Source organism: Zea mays, chromosome 5 (genome assembly GCF_902167145.1).
Source record: "Zea mays cultivar B73 chromosome 5, Zm-B73-REFERENCE-NAM-5.0, whole genome shotgun sequence".
Lineage (NCBI taxonomy): Eukaryota > Viridiplantae > Streptophyta > Magnoliopsida > Poales > Poaceae > Zea > Zea mays.
The window spans coordinates 206,187,088-206,193,936 of record NC_050100.1 but is presented as its reverse complement, the minus strand read 5'-3'; positions in this window follow the sequence as shown (position 1 = coordinate 206,193,936).

The window sequence follows — 6,849 nt, the reverse complement described above, 5'->3', positions numbered from 1 at the left end:
ATTATTATATATATATTGTTTTTCTACTCTGTCTCGCGAGCTAAACGAACCGAGCCAAACTAACTATGTGTCTCGTTAGCTTATCGAGTCGAGCAGTCCTAGCTCGACATCTAGCCCTACCAAAAGGTCGAGGCAACTTGGTGGGTCATCGCGGCGCGTGGCAGCCTAGCCACACGGGTGGATGCAATATTAGGTAATTGTCGGTACCCTGAATCAGGGGTACCCTCTCCTACAGTATGAGGGTGCTGTACATATACGACGTCTCCAGGTCACACGGAGAACGGCACCCGACCCCACCGCGTGGGCAGGTCTGAAGGCACCGCGTGGCAAGGAAAGGTAATACATCCCAGGGTGTATTACTGGGTCCGGACCTCTACAGTAGGACACTGGACCCCTGTGCGTACAAGTCCGGAGCTCCCAGAAAGGCATGCCCGGTCCCTCCAAGTAAGGCCCGCGGCACGGGACGGGGAGGACCCCGGCTTGAGTAAGGGTCCAGTGCTGACACGCGTCCAGGCTCTGCCCTGCGCTCCCCGCTCAGGCAGAGACCCGCTGCTGCCGTGTGGCCCTTGGCCCGTGACATATGCCAACGGGCTGGGCCTGACGTAAGGCCCATAACGTCGCGCAGCCTCTGCATTTATTGCGGAGAGGACACGCCGCCTGCCACCACGCTGACGGGCGACGTGCCCTCTCAGCATTTATTGCGTCTTGTCTAATCCACTGGCAGGAGGCGTCAGAGTCACCCAGTAGACGGCGCGCCTGTCCAGTCTGTTGGCAAACAGTGCGCCCGTGCCGAGCGGCGCACTGTGCTCATCATCTCTTCTACAAGAAGCTTCCCCTGTACGCTGAGGATACGGAGATCTCGGGCGTCAGGGCACGAGAAGCTTGCCCCGGCAGCAAACATTTGTAGCTCCAAGCGCTATATTCTTTATGTCCTTGGGCCCACATGTCAGGGCCCAGTGCCTTTGTGCATGCCCCCTTCAGCTATAAAAGGGGAGGCATGCGACGTTACAAATAGATCCAATCTTAGGCTCACCCAGACACTCACAAGTTCATACAAGCTCTCAAGCAATACATCACACAGTGGAGTAGGGTATTACGCTCCGGCGGCCCGAACCACTCTAAACCCTCGCGTGCTCTCGTGTGTTCACCCACCAATCTCGTAACAAGCAAAACGCTTAGGCCCCTCCTCTTCTTAGGATTTAGGGCGGGTGCAATCCGCCACCCCAACCGGAGAGATTTCCTCTCCCACATTTGGCGCGCCAGGTAGGGGGCTAGGCTTGAAGTTTTTGCTCGTTTCCTCGCTCAGCATGATGGTGTGGATCATCGAGCACTACGCCGAAACTTCGGAAGATTTGGTGATGGAGCAAGAGGTTGCATCCTCTGCGTCGTAGGTACCCGACCGCCCTGAGTCTGGGGCTGCTGCTGTACACGCAGTGCAGCAGCACACGCCAGCACAGGTGTCCCGGACTCCGTCGAAGGCAGCGCCTACGGCGTTGTCTGTGGCCAGGGAGTTGCTACGCCACCCCCTAGCTCCACGGCTTCACCGAGGGCCATGAAGCAGTAGTGTGACGATGTTGACCGGTTACTCGGCATGGCGCATTCTACCTCAACCAGGTCCAGGCCTCGGTCATCCCGGCGCCAACGCGAGGGGGCGGCGTCTGTACGCTCACCCTCCGTAAGGGGTGCAGAGACTGACGACCTCCGGGCAGAACTCAACCGCAGGCGTACGAGAGAGGACGCCCGAATCTCTTTGGAAAGGGCGCGCAAACGCCGCCAAAACATCGAGGGTCGCAACCTCGATCAAGATTTTGCTGCGACAGCACCGCAGACGCCAATGGGCACCCGGTCCCAAACGGGTGTCCCCTTGGCCAACGTGGGTTGCGCCGCCCTCGCAGACCATCTTCGCGCGGCGTCATGGCCGCCCAAGTTCCAGCCGCACCTGCCAGAAAAATACGATGGAACATCAAACCCATCGGAGTTCCTGCAGGTGTACGTCACCGCCATCACAGCAGCAGGAGGAAACACCGCTGTGATGGCGACGTATTTTCATGTCGCCTTGTCTGGACCTGCCCGGACTTGGCTCATGAATCTCGCCCCAGGGTCAATCTACACCTGGGAAGATCTCTGCGCACAGTTCATTGCGAACTTCGTCAGCGCTTACCAACAGCATGGTGTGGAGGCCCACCTCCATGCTGTGAGGCAGGAACCCGGAGAGACCCTCTGGATGTTTACCTCCTGCTTCACCAAAAGGTACGAGGCACTATACCTCGTATTTCTGATGCCTCCATCATCACGGTCTTCCGACAGGGGGTACGTAACAAGAAAATGTTAGAGAAGCTGGCCACACATGACGTGGAAACTGTCCCCATGCTCTTTGCTCTAGCTGACAAGTGCGCCAGAGCCGCCGAGGGCCGTGCATGGCACTCGGTCCCACAAGCCGGGGCTGCCTAGCCGGGCGGCTCGGGTGCCGTCCCCCGGGACGAAAAGAAGAAAAAGAAGGACGTCTTCACTAGGGACTCCCACTCCAATGGCGACGTCTAGACGGACCACCGACGAGACCCCATGTCCCTCGGCCTACAGAGCTGAAGCCTGCCTTCCTCCGGAAACCCTTCTGGATTCCCCAAGGGTCCAGACTTCTGACAGGTTCATCCAGGAATGACCGCAGCCAAAGACGGGGGCTCCTTCGTCAAACGCAGATGGAAACCCGGGGTCGGGACCTAACCTTACGGAAGTACCAAACCGAATTAGGGCTCCGCAACACTCCCCCAGCTGGGAAGGACCCTTCAAGGTAACATGAATACTCCGGCCCAAGGGCAACTGTCTAGCTACGACTGAAGGAGTGCCTCCCCCGGTGTCAGAACATCTCTATAAGTTTTATCTATAGAGCAAGTCTGAGGGGTCAAAGTGTTTCCCTTTTGTAACTAGGTAACACATACGTGTACGCCAACCCGGTGGGGTCTGTCCCCATAAACTCGTCCTGTTGGTCCGCACCCATGCATGATAAGTTATAAAGGAAAACTACCCTCTCAGATGTGCCTCTATGATAGTGTTATCCTACTGCTCCATGGTCTTACCATGTAGACTTCTGGATGTTATTTTATCTAACCCACCCGAGCAGTTCCCTTTCCATCAGGCATAATGACATCCGAATTGGACAACCAGGCTTGTAGGTTAGGACCTCCTTGCGAAAGCAGGAGGGCCCGATAGCCTGGGGGCGGTTCTAAGGAATGGGAACCCGTTCCATGGGGCGGTCCGGAGCCTGTGTGGCCGCTTAGCCTGGTCCTGTACCCAAAAGCCTACACACTCCACCGCTCCGTGACGGGTACCCTAGTACTTGGAACTATAAGTCCTGTGGGTCCGACAACCTGGGGGCCGAAACTAGAGAAGGAACACTTGTCTCCTAGGGTGGTCCGGAGCCGTGTAGCCGCTCAGCCTGGTCCCGTACCATGAGCCTGCATGCTCCACCACTCTGTGGCGGGTGTCCTAGTACCTAGAACCACCATCCAGGGGGTCCGGAAGCACAACTTGGCTCCCCCAGACTAGACCCTGCAAGTCCCAAGCGTGTATCAAAGGATGGCTAGTGTCCGATGACGGGTCCTACGGGTGTACTACTAACGCTCCTTAGCTAAAGCTGTGTATAGATCCAGGTCTCGGCGAGGCTGCCTCCCGAGAATTGTTGACAACCCTTTCAGACACACTGGTATCCAATCTCGACACATCAAGCCTGCATCCCAGGCGGGGGGCCAAGTACCAGGGGGAGTCAACAATGTAACATCTCACACAGCAGGAATGAGCGATACACAGATAAGTGTTAAATACTGCTTAATAAATAGTACTCCGTAGTACCTTACAAAAATAGGAAAAAGCCTGGGTCCGGTTCTAAAAAACGGTTACCCGTTCCATAGGATGGTCCGGAGCCTGTGTGGCCGGTTAGCCTGGTTCCGTACCCAAACCCTGCACACTCCATGACGGGTGCCCTAGTATTTGGAACTATAGTCCTGTTGAGAGCACCTAGAGGGGGGGGGTGAATAGGTGATCCTGTAAAAACTTAAACTTATAGCCACAAAAACTTGTTAAGTGTTAGCACAATGATTGCCAAGTGGCTAGAAAGGAGTCTCAGCAAAACGCAATACCACAAGAGATCAAACACAGAGATGACACAGTGGTTTATCCCGTGGTTCGGCCAAGACCAACGCTTGCCTACTCCACGTTGTGGCGTCCCAACGGACGAGGGTTGCAATCAACCCCTCTCAAGCGGTCCAAAGACCAACTTGAATACCACGGTGTTTTGCTTTGCCTTTCAATATCCCGTTTGCGAGGAATCTCCACAACTTGAAGCCTCTCGCCCTTACACTTAAGATTCACAAAGAAATACGGAGTAAGGGAGAAACTAGCAACGCACACAAGACTCAAAATCAGAGCAACAGCACGCACACAAGTCGCAACAAGAGCTCGCAACACAACTCAATGAGTCCACAACTCAACAAGAGCTCTAGATGCTATCACAATGAACCAAATGCGTGGAATCGATGTCTTGGTGCTTAGGAATGTTGTAGGAATGCTTGATATATTCCTCCATGCGCCTAGGGGGTCCCTTTTATAGCCCCAAGGCAGCTAGGAGCCGTTGAGAGCAAATCTGGAAGGCCTTTCTTGCCTTCTGTCGTCGGGTGCACCGGACAGTCCGGTGCACACCGGACACTGTCCGGTGCCCGATCTCCTTCCTAAAATGTCGCAGCCGACCGTTGCCCGCCAGAGAGCCGTTGGCGCACCGGACAGGTCCGGTGCACACCGGACAGTCCGGTGCCCCCTTCTAGCCGTTGGCTCGGCCACGTGTCATGCGCAGATCGCGCGGCCGACCGTTGGCCCGACCGACCGTTGGCTCACCGGACAGTCCGGTGCACACCGGACAGTCCGGTGAATTATAGCCGTACGCCGTCGGCGAATTCCCGAGAGCGGCCACTTCGCTCGAGGTACCCTGGCGCACCGGACACTGTCCGGTGCACCACCGGACAGTCCGGTGCCCCAGACCGAAACAGCCTTTTGGCTGTACACAGCCAACTCTTCTCTTTTCCTCTTCTTTCTGTTTCTAATACTTAGACAAGTATATTAGTACACAAAACCAATGTACTAAGACTTAGAAACATACCTTTGCTCTTGTTTTGCACTTTGTCCATCCATAAGCATGAATTCACATTTAAGCACTTGTGTTGGCACTCAATCACCAAAATACTTAGAAATGGCCCAAGGGCACATTTCCCTTTCAATCTCCCCCTTTTTGGTGATTTATGCCAACACAACATAAAGCAACTAGAACAAGTGCAATATCACTTCAAATAAAAACTCAAATTCATTTGATTCTATTTGGCATATATGGATCATTCTTTGCCACCACTTGGTTTGTTTTTGCAAATCAAACTCAAAACCCTATCTCTAAGTCAAATCCACTTGTAGAGACATAAAGAGAGGTTTTCCAAAGAAAATTGATTCAAGATTCCAAAAACTCCCCCTTTTTTCCCATAATCAACACTTCTCCCCACAAGAGGCCAACTTTTGACAAAAGAGACAATGCAAGAGTTTTGACAAACCAAAAGCTCTATTCTACTGTTTTTTTCAAAGTTTCTCAAGTGGTAGCTGATCCATTTATTGCTTTGGCCTTTATTTTCTCCCCCTTTGGCATCAAGCACCAAAACGGGATCAATCTTGGCCCTTTAACCCCATTGCCTCACCAAAATCTTCAATTAAGAGCAAATAGGCAATAAGAGTCTAAAGATGAACTTGGAATAAGTTACCCTCTCATCGGAGTGCAGTGGAAGTCTTTCACGGTCCAAGTCCACCTTTCCCTTTCAAACCTCCTTTGAGACTAAAACAATCAAACTCAAACAAACGGTTAGTCTCAAAGGGTCAAGTCGTAACACATCTCCCCCTAAATATGTGCATTACTGGCACACGGACTTGTGAGGTCCGGGGAGTGCTTGGACAACTTGAGCACCATAATAAGCAACACAATGCAGAATGAACATGATCAAAGGCATAAACACATGTATGCTACAATTCAATCCAAGTTCCGCGAATCTAAGACATTTAGCTCACTACGCAACCTGCAAAAGGTCTTCTCATCTAGAGGCTTGGTAAAGATATTGGCTAGCTGGTTCTCGGTGCTAACATGAAACACTTCGATATCTCCCTTTTGCTGGTGGTCTCTCAAAAAGTGATGTCGGATGTCTATGTGCTTTGTGCGGCTGTGTTCAACAGGATTTTCCGCCATGCGGATAGCACTCTCATTATCACATAGGAGTGAGACTTTGCTCAGATTGTAGCCAAAGTCCCGGAGGGTTTGCCTCATCCAAAGTAGTTGCGCGCAACACTGTCCTGCGGCAACATACTCGGCCTCAGCGGTGGATAGGGCAACGGAGGTTTGTTTCTTAGAGTTCCACGACACCAGGGACCTTCCTAAGAATTGGCACGTCCCTGATGTACTCTTCCTATCGACCTTACATCCAGCATAGTCGGAATCTGAGTATCCAACCAAGTCAAAGGTAGACCCTTTTGGATACCAGAGCCCGAAGCAAGGCGTAGCAACCAAATATCTTAGAATTCGCTTCACCGCCACTAAGTGACACTCCTTAGGATCGGATTGAAATCTAGCACACATGCATACGCTAAGCATAATATCCGGTCTACTAGCACATAAATAAAGTAAAGACCCTATCATTGACCGGTATGCTTTTTGATCAACGGACTTACCTCCTTTGTTGAGGTCGGTGTGTCCGTCGGTCCCCATCGGAGTCTTTGCGGGCTTGGCGTCCTTCATCCCAAACCGCTTTAGCAGATCTTGCGTGTACTTCGTTT